We start from the raw sequence: 6,895 nt of genomic DNA, 5'->3' as shown, positions 1-6,895 counted from the left end.
GGGGAGCGTCCTATTTAAATATAACGTCCTCTTTTACGAGGTTACTTGAAGTCACACTGAGTGAACTGGCGTGCCTACGGTAAACGAGAAAGCTCAATTCAACTAGAACCAAGCGCGTCCTTGCCAAGTTTTTGTCACTGACGCAGCAGATATTGAGTTTTAAACTTTATTTATCACAATTTTGCCCACATTTACAAATGCAATGGGCTGTTATTAGGCGTGGCCACTTATGGTGTATTTCACATTTGTCCGGGAGGCACGTCACAAACAAAACAGCCAATCAACCCTTTCCACAGTAGTCACCGTGACAGGCGACCACCTGGTGGCGTCAGTGTGCCGAGCGCCGTTGGACGATCAGGAGAAGAAGATTTGAATCGACGAACGTGACGTCAGGGCTTTAGGCAAATTGAAGACAGGTGTGCTCGCTCAAGGGGAGTTATCATATGCAGGTGCCACCGAGCGCTTGGCCCTCGGTTAAGCGAGCATGCTAGCAAATGTTTGTCGTCTCCTGCCGTTTTTCACGACGGACGCCGTGTTTGTTGCACGATTGGCACGCTTTTCTTATTTCTTTTATTTTGTTTGTTGCAGGATTGTCGTACTCTCGTGACTCGGCAACGTCACGTCCACCGCGACGGTGGGCCTGGAGGTAAATTGTAGGCCGCAGGCCGTTTAGCCCGTGAGCAAATGTTTGCCGTTTCTTACGATGCCATTTTTATTATTTCTTGCAGGATTTTCGCTGTCTAGGGAGTGCTTGAGGTTTCGGCACGGCACGCCACGCCACAATCCACTTTGCGTCGCGTCGTTGCGCGTTTTGGTGGTATTTTAAATGTCTTTCGCGGTTTTTTTTGTTTTTTTTAATGCTGGCCAGCATTTTTTTCATTCGTCTGTCTGTAGACGGTTCGTCGATGACGCCGCCGATAAGCGCGTGTTTGTCTGACTGTAGGAAATGTTAGTTTGACTCTAGTCAACTAATCCATTTTTTATTATTTTATATTGTGCGTGTGCCAATTCCGTGTCAGGCAAGCTGGTGAATGCAACGTATGTTACGTCGTGTCCAATCGGACCAAATCCATTCAAAGATGGCGCCCGCCCGCTCTCGTTCCGTTACGCAACAAACATTTGCGCGGGTTATTTTCTCCCGCCAACCTGGATCATCTGTCCAATGTGAGGGGAGTTGATGAATGATGAAATGAAAATATGAATTATAATCCTAAATAATTATCATAATTTACTACAATATAATGATTATATATTTTTCAAATGTAAAACTCTACTTAGAATGTATAAAATTCAAATATTAACTATAATTATCCTAACTTACTACAATATAATAATAATATTTTTTTTCAAATGTAAAACTCCTAGTATGTATAATTGTTGGTAAAAAATCATGCCATTGGCACTCTACTCAATGTCTATTTTTGTTGCAATATGCTTGTCTTTTGTAGGACTAAAAAAGGCCGCCCAGCCAGCATCCTTCTATACAAAGCAAGCGGGAAGCTCTTGAAGGAGCCCTTTCAGTGATGTTGACACTGAGGAAGAGTAGTACTGAATCAGGTGAAAACCTGTTTTTGTCAAGTTTCAGCTTCCCAACACACAATGGTTGTCGAGTTTTAGCTTCCCAGCACACAATTAATGGCTGTCTGTTTTTTTTGTAGGCTGCAAGAGGAGCCGCATGGGATAAGTATAATTCCATATGAAAAGGCACAATGGCCTATCCAAAGGCGCAATGGCCTATCCAAAGGCGCAATGGCCTATCCAAAGGAGCAATGGCCTATCCAAAAGAGCAATGGCCTATCCAAAGGAGCAATGGCCTATCCAAAGGAGCAATGGCCTATCCAAAGGAGCAATGGCCTATCCAAAGGAGCAATGGCCTATCCAAAGGAGCAATGGCCTATCCAAAGGAGCAATGGCCTATCCAAAGGAGCAATGGCCTATCCAAAGGAGCAATGGCCTATCCAAAGGCGCAATGGCCTATCCAAAGGCGCAATGGCCTATCCAAAGGAGCAATGCCATATCCAAAGGAGCAATGCCATATCCAAAGGAGCAATGCTATATCAAGTCAAGAATCAAGAAGCACGCTGCAAAAGTCAACATGTGCGGATCATGTGCCCAGGAGGGGGCAGTGTGGTTGCCTTTGGTTATGGGTGCACGACGGAAAGGTTGCAGGTGTGGCCAGTGTTTGGGGCTCTGATGGTTGGTCTTGCTTAAGAGGTGTGCTGTGGTTGTGGCTTGTCTGGATCAGCGTTGTCTTGTGCTTTGTTGCCATTGACGGCTCACTTGGGGGAGGACGTGGTTACGTAGACGGAGACAAAACGAAACTTTGATGTGGATCCGATTGTTCCATTTTGCCATATGATGTGTACCATTTTGTGTCTTTTTCCTAACCTGCCACTGTTGTACTTGCTGCATCCTTTGTTCTCCCCCATCGGTGTAGGGCGGCGTTGGAGCGAGCCGATCCCGAATGTCCAATTTTGCAATTTGACTTGTACCATTTTGTCTTTTTCTAACCTGCCACTGTTGCACTTCATCTAACCCTAACCTACCACGGCTGTGGTACTTGCGTTCTTTGTTCTCCCCTAGGTGTAGGGCAGCATTGGAGCGAGACGGTAACATTTTGTGTCTTTTTCTAACCTACCACTGTCGTGCTTGATCTAAGCTGTGTGTCCTTTGTTCTCTAGGTGTAGGGGGCGGTGTTTGGGCGAGCCGGTCCACGAGGAAGACGTAATGATGCGAGCAGCACCCAACTCATTGCATGTTCTGCCATTTGCAGGCCGGACGCGAAAGGGGGGGGGGCGCACGGCCCGATCCGACCGGGCGATGCTCACCAACCGTAGCTAGCCGCTGTGATCAAGTAAGCAAGTGACCGACAGCTTGGGGTGCTCTTTGAGTTTCAAACATTTGTTTCTGTTTCTGCAGATGGCGACCGGGATGTGACACGATCTGATCAGAGGTGAACGGACCGCTGTGGCATCCCTCTGAAGTCGCAGAGTTCTGAGGGAGAGCCGCTTCCCTGGAGGCGTCGACCTGCGCAGCTTCAACGTGTGAAATGTTTTTTTTTGTTTGTTTTGTTTTTTATATAAATTACACCAGTGGTGTCCCAATGTCTGAGGGCTGCATACTGAAACAAATTCAGAATTCTTTGACGCAAATTCATTCATTCAATCAATCACGAAATGTTGCCATTGATATTTAGTGCTACAAAGCAGTGTCGTGTTCAGTCGTGTGGGGTGTTGATCAAGTTGCCCCGAGGCTGCCATTTGGACACCAATGGTGACATGTGTGGAGGGCTGCACGTGTATTGGAAAACTGCCATATGGTGGTCTAGGTTATTGACATGCACTTTAAGACAGCAAAGGTTTTTTTTTTTCATGTCTCAAATGAAACGTTTTCTTGCCTAACTATTTGTAATGAGTTAAGACGATAAGTCATTGATGTAAGTTAAAGTTAACTCATCCAACTGATCTCATTGCGATCAAATAGTTAACCTCCATCCAAGAATTTTGCACAACTTGCCTCAATGCAGTGGTCTGGCCCAATACTGCCATATCATTGATTTTCCAATATGTTGTGCAGCCCTCATTGAGTGCCAAACGCGCAGCGACGGCAAGCGCAAGCGACCGCGCAGCGACGGCAAGCGCAAGCGACCGCGCAGCGACGGCAAGCGCAAGCGACCGCGCAGCGACGGCAAGCGCAAGCGACCGCGCAGCGACGGCAAGCGCAAGCGACCGCGCAGCGACGGCAAGCGCAAGCGACCGCGCAACCGACCGCGCAACCGACGGCAAGCGCAAGCGACGGCGCAAGCGACGGCAAGCGCAAGCGACGGCGCAAGCGACGGCAAGCGCAAGCGACGGCAGGCGCAAGCGACGGCAGGCGCAAGCGACGGCAGGCGCAAGCGACGGCAGGCGCAAGCGACGGCAGGCGCAAGCGACGGCAGGCGCAAGCGACGGCAGGCGCAAGCGACGGCAGGCGCAAGCGACGGCAAGCGCAAGCGACGGCAAGCGCAAGCGACGGCAAGCGCAAGCGACGGCAAGCGCAAGCGAGACTTTTGTGCTTGTCTTGCTAGGTGGGAGACGATGTATGAAACGAAGAGCCGGTGGACGGAGGACACCAGACCCGCGATTGGTGAGCGGGGTGCAAAGGAAGGAATCACCCAAAGAAAGCAGTCGCCAAGTGTTGAAGAGGAGCCTGATGCACGACTGGCCAAGGCTGGCCAGAGGCGGTGACATGGCAATCCAATCTGCAAGCGTACTGTACACACTGATGGTTTTAATTTGATTTCCTTATTTTTCTGCCTTTCAGCTGGCAGCGGATGGGGCGAGCGCCAGCCTGCACCGAGAGGGACTGGGCTGCACCCACAAGACCAGGGAGGGGGCAGGTAATCAGTACGTTGACAGAAGTGAGCCGCATGCAACTGAGTGCCATTTGTCTTATTGCACTTGTGCGAGGCGGAAGACGAGTCCAACACCGGCCGGAGCAGACCCGGACCTTGGCCCGTGACGAGCGGCCCACACGAGACTGATGGGTGCCGATGCAGCCAGCGTTTCGGGGGGGTATGACTTTGTTTTTTCTTTTGTGCTTTCCCTACCCCTGTCTGTTTGAATAGGGTAACTAGTAGCACGCACGGGCATTTGGGTTGCTGTGACCCTCTAGATACGAATCGGCAAAGTAGACACCCCCTGCCTCCCTCCCTCCTTCCCTCCCCCCCTCTCTCTCTCTCTCTCGCTCTCTCTCTCGCTCTCTCTCTCACTCTTTCTCCAAAGCGCCCGGCAGTACCTGCATGGCCTGGTGCACTCAGGGTGGAACGTGGCTATACCTTGCCCTTTGTGGAATACCAGGGTATAATGTCTGCCAGACTGGGTCCCAGTGTCGTCGACGGTGTCGAGGACAAGGAGATTCTCCGTGACGCTCTCCGTGACGTCACGTTTTCCTCTTTTTTTTCCCACTCGGGGCCAAGCCAGCTCTACTCAGGGGGAACTGGCCGGTTGCGCTTAAGTGCGCACCAAAGCCTCTTCTCATCTCCTCTCGCTCCCTCCCTCCCTCCCTTTTTGTAAGGGGTTAAACATTTCATAACCCGGATCGCTCCAATGCGGGAGGGCCGTATGACACATGCGCCAGCCCGTGCGTGCCGCTAGTTACCTGATTCAAACTTACCTTAGTCAAGGTTGGGGGGGGGGGTGCTAGTGAAATTTTTCCCCTTGCAAAAACCACCACAATGTCTGCCTTTCAGGATTGCTGGGGCACTGGATCTGATGGGTGCCTGCACAGAGAGGGACTGGACAGGACCGCGAGACCAGAGGGTAATAATAAAAAACTTTATTTGTAGAGCACCTTTCACACATGAAATGCAGCTCAAAGCACTTTACAACAAAGAAATTATAAGCATTGAATTCTTCATATAGGAACAGACATAAAAAGAAAACAAAAACATTCATGTGTACATACGCTATTAATAAAGGAGCTTAAAATAGGAGCACGCTTTAATAGACAGGTAATGAGTACGTCCACAGAAGTGAACCGCGTGCAACAGAGTGCCGTTTTTCTTTTTGCAGTGGCACGAGGCGGAGGATGAGTCGAACGTCGAATACCGGCCGGGGGGGGAGCCAACATTCGCCCGTGATGAGCGGCCGACACGAGACGGACGGGTGCGGATGCGGCGAGGGCAAAACGCCCAGCCAGCATTTAAGGAGAGTATGACTGTTTTTTTCTTTTGTCCTTTCTTTCCTAAATCCCTCCCTCCACTTTTTCACTGGGTGTGCACACTGGCTATCTGCATGATGCCTCTTTCTTTCTCTCTCAGCGCTGCGTCATTTTGCAATATTGTTGTTTTACTGTTGTTTTTTTAATCATGAAATGAACTGTTTGTACTGTAATTGTGTGTGTGTGTACCACTGAACTGCAATTAAACTGTGAACTGAATTCAAGTGGTCCATTTTAAACATTGGCATTGGCAGTCTATCGCGCATACAAACTGGAATCATTTGAGACATTCTCAATGACAAGACAATTGTAAAGTTAGGCTGAAACAAAATTGACTTGTTAAATATGCAGTGTCAGGCTTTTTATTTATTTTTTTAACCACACAAAGAAAAGCTGCATGCATTCTAAATTGTTGACAAAAGCCAAGTAGCCAGACACCCATAGATGCAAACGACAAGTGTACAAACGGTCTCTGTTGCGATCAGTAAGTCATCTTTGGCAACCCTGCTTTAAAATGGCCACCGAACTCAGAATCTTGCAGAATGTTGGTACATTTTTCTGTACGAGTAAAAGCTGTTTTAATGTGGTCAGAGACATTTTTTGGTTTGTTTTGAATCGTCATGCATTCTTGTGAATAAAATCAACAGTGGTGTGTTTGCTTCCTGTTGGTGGTCTTGTAAATAAAGTCAATAAGTAATAATAATAATAATAAAGTCATCATTGGCGATGTGCCTCAACCGATGGTGCATCTCTTGAATGTGAAACTTCTTGCATGTTTTGTTGCAGGGCTTGGCGTCCCCGTTGGCTGTCCGACTACAAAGAAGGCTGCTGCTGTCCAGTCCAGGTTGCTGCTATAGTCAATTTAATGTATAAACATAGCGTGTAACTTCCAGGACCTTAGCTTTCAATTCAAAGCAGTTGCGTAACTACACGGCCAGCCTCGGTACATGTACTGGGTGGTACCACTTTTCAAGGACTTGTCAAACTGAACTTTGACGTGGAGCTGAATGTCCAATTTTGCCATACGACTTGTACCATTGTGTATCTTTTTCAAATTCCACTGCAGACCTCAATCGGAAATCAAATTAAGGGGGTTTTTATTTCAAAGTTTGTGCCCCTAGTTGTCTATGTACAATAAGAGTCGAGCACGAACTTATCGACGCTGCACTTGCAGCTTTTTTTAAATAGTAATTAA

The sequence above is a fragment of the Syngnathus floridae genome, chromosome 12 (assembly GCF_059516105.1).
Source record: "Syngnathus floridae isolate MCC-2025c chromosome 12, RoL_Sflo_1.0, whole genome shotgun sequence".
Taxonomy (NCBI): Eukaryota; Metazoa; Chordata; class Actinopteri; order Syngnathiformes; family Syngnathidae; genus Syngnathus; species Syngnathus floridae.
This window is presented reverse-complemented; position numbering follows the sequence as displayed.